Consider the following 7,378-nt stretch of genomic DNA (forward strand, 5'->3'; position numbering starts at 1 on the left):
CCACACCATACTCTCATACCTTATTGAGAACACTCACACTCCCAGCACAAACACTTTCGAGAGTTAGGGTATCATAAGGGATGTGGGTTTGAGGAACTGGGAGTGGTCGAGAGGTGTACTGGCCGGGGGCCAGACAGGGTAGTGGGCAGGCCTAGAGCCCAGTGTGACGGCAGCCGTGCGGCGCGGTGGAGGGTGGGGCGGGGCGTACACGTCTCTTATTCAAGGTTACTCATTCACTCAGGTACATTCACTTGTAGGTCCGATACCGTACTTACGATTACATTATTCGTGTTACTCGTCTTGACTTATGGTGTTACGAGAGGACAAACCAGAGGCAACTTTCTCTGAGTGTGTGTAGGTGGGTGGTAGGTACACTACTCGTCCAGTACCGTCAAAGGTGGGTGACACGACTCGCACTTATTAGTGTTCATTGCTTCGTGAGATACATCTCACTCACGCTATCTTATTCAGTGAGTGAAACAGTGAGGTGATTAAGGACGACAAGAACACCAAAAGGAAGTTGGTTTTTTTTTTTTTTCTTTAAGAACTGCTCAAACGATGCCTGGAAGAACTACTCGAGGTTGACGCTCGTTCACAACACCACGAAATGTTCCGCCGTGGACTGGCGAAGGGCAAGGTGGGTGTTAGTTAAAGGTATGAGGAATTAGGCACTCATAAGGGGATATATATATATATATATATATGTATATATATATGTATATATATATATATATATATATATATATATATATATATATATATATATATATATAAACAGGTAAAACCACAGGGAAACGTTTCTCTGTGGTTTTACTAGCATCATATACACTCGCTTGTATACTCTTTGCTTATATATATATATATATATATATATATATATATATATATATATATATATATATATATATATATATATATATATATTCAAAAGGGGAGAGTGGCTCTTATTTGTATTAGTGTATAGAGGCATGTATGGGTGGTTTATTAATATTATCGACCGTATCATCATACAACCCTAGGACTATTTTCCTGGTGATCCAGGGGCTCCTGCAGCTTCAAGGCTGCGCTGCAATCAGTAGCAGGGACAGGATGGACTCCTTTGAAGTGAAATCTTTGATGACTGTGCTCTATTTTGTCAAGTGACGAAGATGAAACCTCGCAAAAGTTTTCTTTTAATCTGATTAACCTCAAGCAGGTGAAATTAGGTAGCTATATATATATATATATATATATATATATATATATATATATATATATATATATATATATGTGTGTGTGTGTGTGTGTTGCGTATTCACCTGTATCGTCCTGCTTTGTATGTTTCAGTGAGACCGGTTATGTTTACCGCTATTTTTTATCAATATATATTCACCTGATGGTGTGCTTCTGCGTATGTGTTCACTGTTGTGTGCTTACATGTGTATCTGTGTTATTAACTGTTCGTAATAACATTTGTCTTAAATGATACTACCACTACTCTTTGGGCTCCATATCTTAAAAGTGCTTTTTTGGTTAAGCCGCTTTTTATACACGTGTGTACTACCGGTATTCAGTTTCATTCCATATACTTTCTCAAACATCCTTCATAATTCCACCGAAAGAGCTCTTTACGCCCTTTTTAACGAGCCTTTTGCTTTGGTTACTTTGCCATTGCATCGTAGGAGGACCTTTTCACCGTCGACGGCCGTTTAACTGGATTAGAATTTTGTAGGCTGTAAAAGGTCAACAAGAAGTTTTCTCTCATCTGTGTTGGGGAAATTTGCAGTCATCAGCCTCTCATCGTGCCTCCTGGTATCTTGGTTCAAGTATCGCTATCGTCTTAGGTAACCAAACTTGAAATGTATTCTAGCTTTGGCCTTACGTAGGATAACAGCTTACTGTCTTATTTTCATATCCATATATGCGAATGTTCTTATATGCCAGCAGACAGTTTGTACCTTTTACTATTCTCGTAATAGGGGATTTAGGCAACAGGTTAGGGACGATGTCATGAATCTTAACTACTGTCATACAGATTTTTATCATACAACTTCTGTATGCTGTCCGCATTCATTTCCTCACATGTCCAACATATACTCACAGACTGTCATTCACTTAACCAGCGTTCAGCTCTGGCAAGAAATTGGTGAAAAGTTCACGTCTATTTCATGAAAGCATTACAAACTCTAAGGTTTAGACTTTACCCTAGTGCCTCTGGTGATGATTTAATATGGCCTCTGGCTCAAGTGCCAGCAAAATACCTCTTCGCCCATTTGCTCATGAGATGATGTGGAATCTCTTGTATCACAGAAAATTGTCAAACAGCGGTAATGTATGATCTGTCGTAGCCAAGCGGTTATGCTTACTGGCTGTCATTCATATTCCTCGGATTCGAATCCTAAGCACTTAGTGGTAAATGATTTACATAAACTCTCTATATGATTCATGCTAGTACTGTGTTGCCTCATTCTCTGTTATCCATCTCTTTACGTGTCAGTTCCACCAATATCTACCTCTACAGTTCCCCACCGTAGGTAATTCTCTACGGCAGGTCATCACTATGCAGTATTATTTTTGTCTACCAACCCAGTCTACGAGCACATTACATCAGGATAGTACACCATCACGGTCCATGAGCCACATTACATAACCGCAGTCCACTTTCATCCATGACGGAACACAATAACACTCGAATAGTTGTCTCTTTTGTTATGTAGATAAAGATAGATAGATAGATAGAATAGATAGAGTGGGGGGAGGGGAAGCCCTGTGGGTAGTCTTGATAATGATAAGCTTGGTGATGAGTCCAGGCTGTAAAGTCAACGTTTGAATGTCAAACCCAGGAGAGCGGGAGAGGAGAAGAGAGGGTTCCCAGATGGCACCGACTGACTTCAGCTGGCACAGGACCCCCGTCTCCCCTCAGGTTGCATTGGGAACCGCCAGTTAGGACAGGACCCCTACCTCCCATCAGGTTGCATCGGTACCCCTAAGCTGCCACCGGAGCCCCCATCTCCTCAGCTGGCGCCGGACGCCCTTGGTGACACATATATCGGTGCCAAGAGTATGTGCCCCGTCGCCTGAAGGTACACACTGGCCGAACCCCTGCTCCGCTGCCTCGCCGCCACTAGCTTATGATGACCGCCCTCACCCCTGGCTACAGCTGTAGGAAGGAACTCTTCCAGTTCAACTTCTTGCACGGATTCAGGCGGGTGTTGGGGCTGGAAGATAAGCTCGGATGTAGGTTACATTAAGATATCAGATAGATAATGGCAAAGTAGCCGTTCATGAAGAGAGTTGTCCCTCCGTTGGAGATGTGATTGTTGACTTCTTCCCTGGCGAGACACCTAGCATGCTCCTCCAGTGATTACATGATCGTTAACACTGACTAGGATCGCAAAATCAGATGAAAGAAAAAGACAGACACTTCCACAGTGACTGCTGCAGCAGCTTGTCTGTCGGCTGGGCCAAGTTGTTTGGAGTTAGAGGGGCCAGAGGTTTTTTTTTTCCAGTCTTAATAGGCGCATGTTAAGGTACATACTACTACTATTATCAAATTTTGCGAAATAATTATCATTCATCTGTGAAAATAAGCTACAGTTGCGGTATATTTTTTCTTCTTTCACACTGGGAAAGGAGATAGTAATCTCGCCAAATGTAGCTTGTTCTGGCTCGTCCTGGTGAAAGCAACGCTGTCGGGGTCGCCTGGCTTCGACTGCTCAGGACTTCCCCCGTGGCCTGCAGCGTAATGGTTGCTTGGCTCGTTGAGGTTTATAAGTCCTATAGTTAAATGGGTTCATTAAGGCCAACATGAAGTTATAAGCACCAGTCGAAAAAAAAGCACGTTTAGGTGTTCAACATAATTCCAAGAAAGCATACAACTTTGCTCCATATATAGTACTGTCATAGGTAATTAATGTCACTCGGAGCCTAAAGACCCTACACCGCCTCTGTTCATTACACCTTGCTTTGCTACCAGTTAAGTGCCAAGAATAGATTTTAATTTCTTATATATGAAAGTTACTAGTGTGTAAGTTTTGTTCGGATAATGTTACTGAGTAATATGATAAACGTATTTGGAAAGAATAAAGATCCGTAACGAGAACGGTAAAATTTGTGATCGCTTTCTCATTAAAGAGAAACACATCACCAGTATTTAAAACTTGAATTGAATACATGTATTATAAAGAAAGATAGATCTTTGAAATGTATGAATTAATCACAAATCAGTAAAATATGACGTTCGACCAACAGGCATTGAAAAGTAGCATAAAACATCAAAATAGTCCAGAAACTATACACAACATTTGCAAAACGGCTATTTTCGTCACGGGAGGAGTAGAATAGAATCATATGCAATTACAAGTTAACTAGATCATCGATATCTTATACTAAAATTAGAAATTAAAAGATGTGTGTCTTGTGAAACCACGATGAAACCCGTTCGCTGTCAGTTTGTAGAGGTGAGTTGCACGGGTGGTTGGTAGTCCCTGTTCATGCGGTATGGGGAAGGAATTATAGTTTCACGGAGTCCCATCTCGTCAACAGTGTTCAACTCAGATGATTTTTGTGTCTATTTCCCTTGGTAAGCAGGACAATTCATAGAAATCTCTGTTCGTGAATCGTAGTCGGCTGCCAAGGTATGATGACAGGAGATTTTCGACGATGGTTTGACTAATGGAAACAGCCAACGGCGTCACACAGCTTGAGCAAGTAAACAAACCATCAGCCTGACCCAAGATACAGTGGTAAGGTTGACAAGATTTTTGTAATCAGTCGTATTGATTTTTTTTTTTTACAATTAGTGTAATTTGTCATAATTGTACTTATCCTTAAAAGTTAAATGCCAGTGTCACCAGTACCGTGCACTTTTAACCTGCCAACGTTACCCGCTGTCAAGCCGTAATATAGTAGACATCGTTTACTTTGTTACTTCAGCCATACTCATGTTTTTGTTGATACGTTTTATTATAGGTGGTATTGGATTTCCTAGTTACTCTTTGTATTCTTCACATCCATATGCTACTGTTGGCTTACATTTTCAATGCTTATGTTATACAATTCAGTATTGGTTCAGCTGTCTTGATATACCGCAGTTTTTATAGTCATCAGTCGAGTTGTACCTTGTTCCTCTTGCCTCTCGCTGCTCTTATCTACAGAGGAGGTCGCATCCCAGGAATCTAGTTAGAAATTTGTCATGATCTTATGAGCATGCGTGTTACAGTTTGATAAATGATTTGCCAGTGAGAATAGTTGAAAGTAGTGACCAAAGATAACTTTCAGAATAGACAATCAATTTGTCGCTTCAATTCGCGACTGACATTATTTGCGTCTCCTCAACTACAGGAAAAGTTATTGCATTTTTCTCTTTTGAATATGTGTCTCAGTCTTATCATACTGATCTAGGAGTTTCATATCTCTTTCACTATCACAAACATCCTCTAATGAACCCAGTGGTTTGTTGCTGTTTAAATTCCCTTGTATTTATACAGATTCAGCTGGCAGTGATGTCCGACGCTATGTCAGCAAATAGATTTCTCGTTTCATTACGGGTACGTCAACAAAACAAAAATGTATGTCTATAGGTCAGAGTAGCGAGACGCGAACACAAAAGTTAGGTTACTGATGACATTGACAAGGTCAGTAAGCTAATCAAGGGACTTCATTTATCAGCATTTAGCCAGTCATGGGACTGCAGTCATCGGTAATCTCTCTGGCTTCAGATTATAAGCACGTAATTACAGCCTGATCTCAAGGTACTTCAGTTAGTTAAAGAGAACAGAATCGGGAATAATTAAAGAATTTGGTTGCAGTAAAGCAAGCTTGAGTAATGAGCATCCCTGACTATTCAGTCTGTAAGGCAGATGCTTAATAGTTTATTCATTCAATCCTCTCTGTACCGTTGAGCTGGATTACAAAAGCCGCACACCTCGCTTTCTCTAAGTGGCAAAGTTGAGAAAGGGCTGTCCGTACAAATATTGTATTGTTTACGGCCTAGGGGTGAGGTATGTGTTTATGAACAATGGTTTTGGCAGCTTGCGGAAGGTGAGGATTATGGGAGGTAGTATCTAGGAGGGTGGGTTGGTTTGGTTACTGTCAAAGGAGTCTTCTGCCAAGATGACAGGAATTACTGTTGTGTTTTAATGCTGTATGGTTAGCGTGATTCAAACATTTGCGTGTGAATGGCTCTTATGTAACTTCGGTTAGATTCATTAGTTTCATGGCGTGTTACAACACTTCTATGGTGACGCCTTAATCAGACTAGACACGTAAAAGCTTTTATGTATCAGGAAACTGATTTCAGTGTTCCGTTTTGAATAATAGATGTACTTACTTCTTTCCGTACATTCAATACGTTCAGTGCGAAAAAGGGTACGGTATACGTTAACCTAAAGGATAAGATACTTGAAATCAGTATGATTTGACATTTCCGTTTTCATGAATTGCCCAAAACAGCGCAGCCAATTAATTCTACGCATTTTCCCACGAGACAACACACCGAGTATATTTTTGTGAATAAACGTCACCATCGTTTCTACAATAGTATGCATAGGATTGCTTAGATCGCCACTCACAGCAGTTATACGAAGGTCTGAACTCCTTTGAATTTTATAAAAAAAAAAAAATCAGAAAAAACAGATCTTATATTTTCATTTCCCACAGTCGTTGATTACTTATCTCAAGTTATAATTGTAGATTGTATAGATCCGAAAAGCTTTACTTCTTGCGAGGTTGTGTGAACTGTGCTTGGCCGTGGTTTGGCTTCACGGTCGGCCACATTTGGCAACAGGCCCGGAAAAAGAGAAACATCCGGGACCAAATTGAAACTTATTCGAGGTTGCCACCGAATCATCGAACAGATCTGTCGAGCCATCTTGATCTGTTGTATATAAGAGCTTTTTTTGTCAGCAAGGGAGAGTTATACATGTGCATGTAGATGGTTTTGCAGTCATTTTGTAGTGACGTGAGTGGTTTCTAGTATTCAAATTATATTACATGTAACACTTATGTTTACATCTTTTCACATGATGTGAACAGAGATATAAAACCATAGTTTTGAAGTCTGATAAAATCAGGACCTGAACTTCATAAGAATTTTGTCCAAAGATAAGAATATCCATAACACTATACCGTAAACATTTTACTCGGATAACAACAACAAAATTTACTCTTTGATTACTATTGATATTGTATTTGTCCCATTCACGAATCTATTTTCGCAACACTTACTTGAAAATGAAAGTATAGAACGTTGCCTGGAGGCTTTCGGACTTTAGCTTAATGAAAAATTAAGAAATAAGGACATATAATGATTTTTAGAAAATCTGCTGTTAAAATTGAGAAACAATTCTTAGAAATACGAGCACTTGAGAACCCAGAATTATCGACAGTACTTTTTATT

Source organism: Panulirus ornatus, chromosome 68 (assembly GCF_036320965.1).
Source record: "Panulirus ornatus isolate Po-2019 chromosome 68, ASM3632096v1, whole genome shotgun sequence".
Taxonomy (NCBI): Eukaryota; Metazoa; Arthropoda; class Malacostraca; order Decapoda; family Palinuridae; genus Panulirus; species Panulirus ornatus.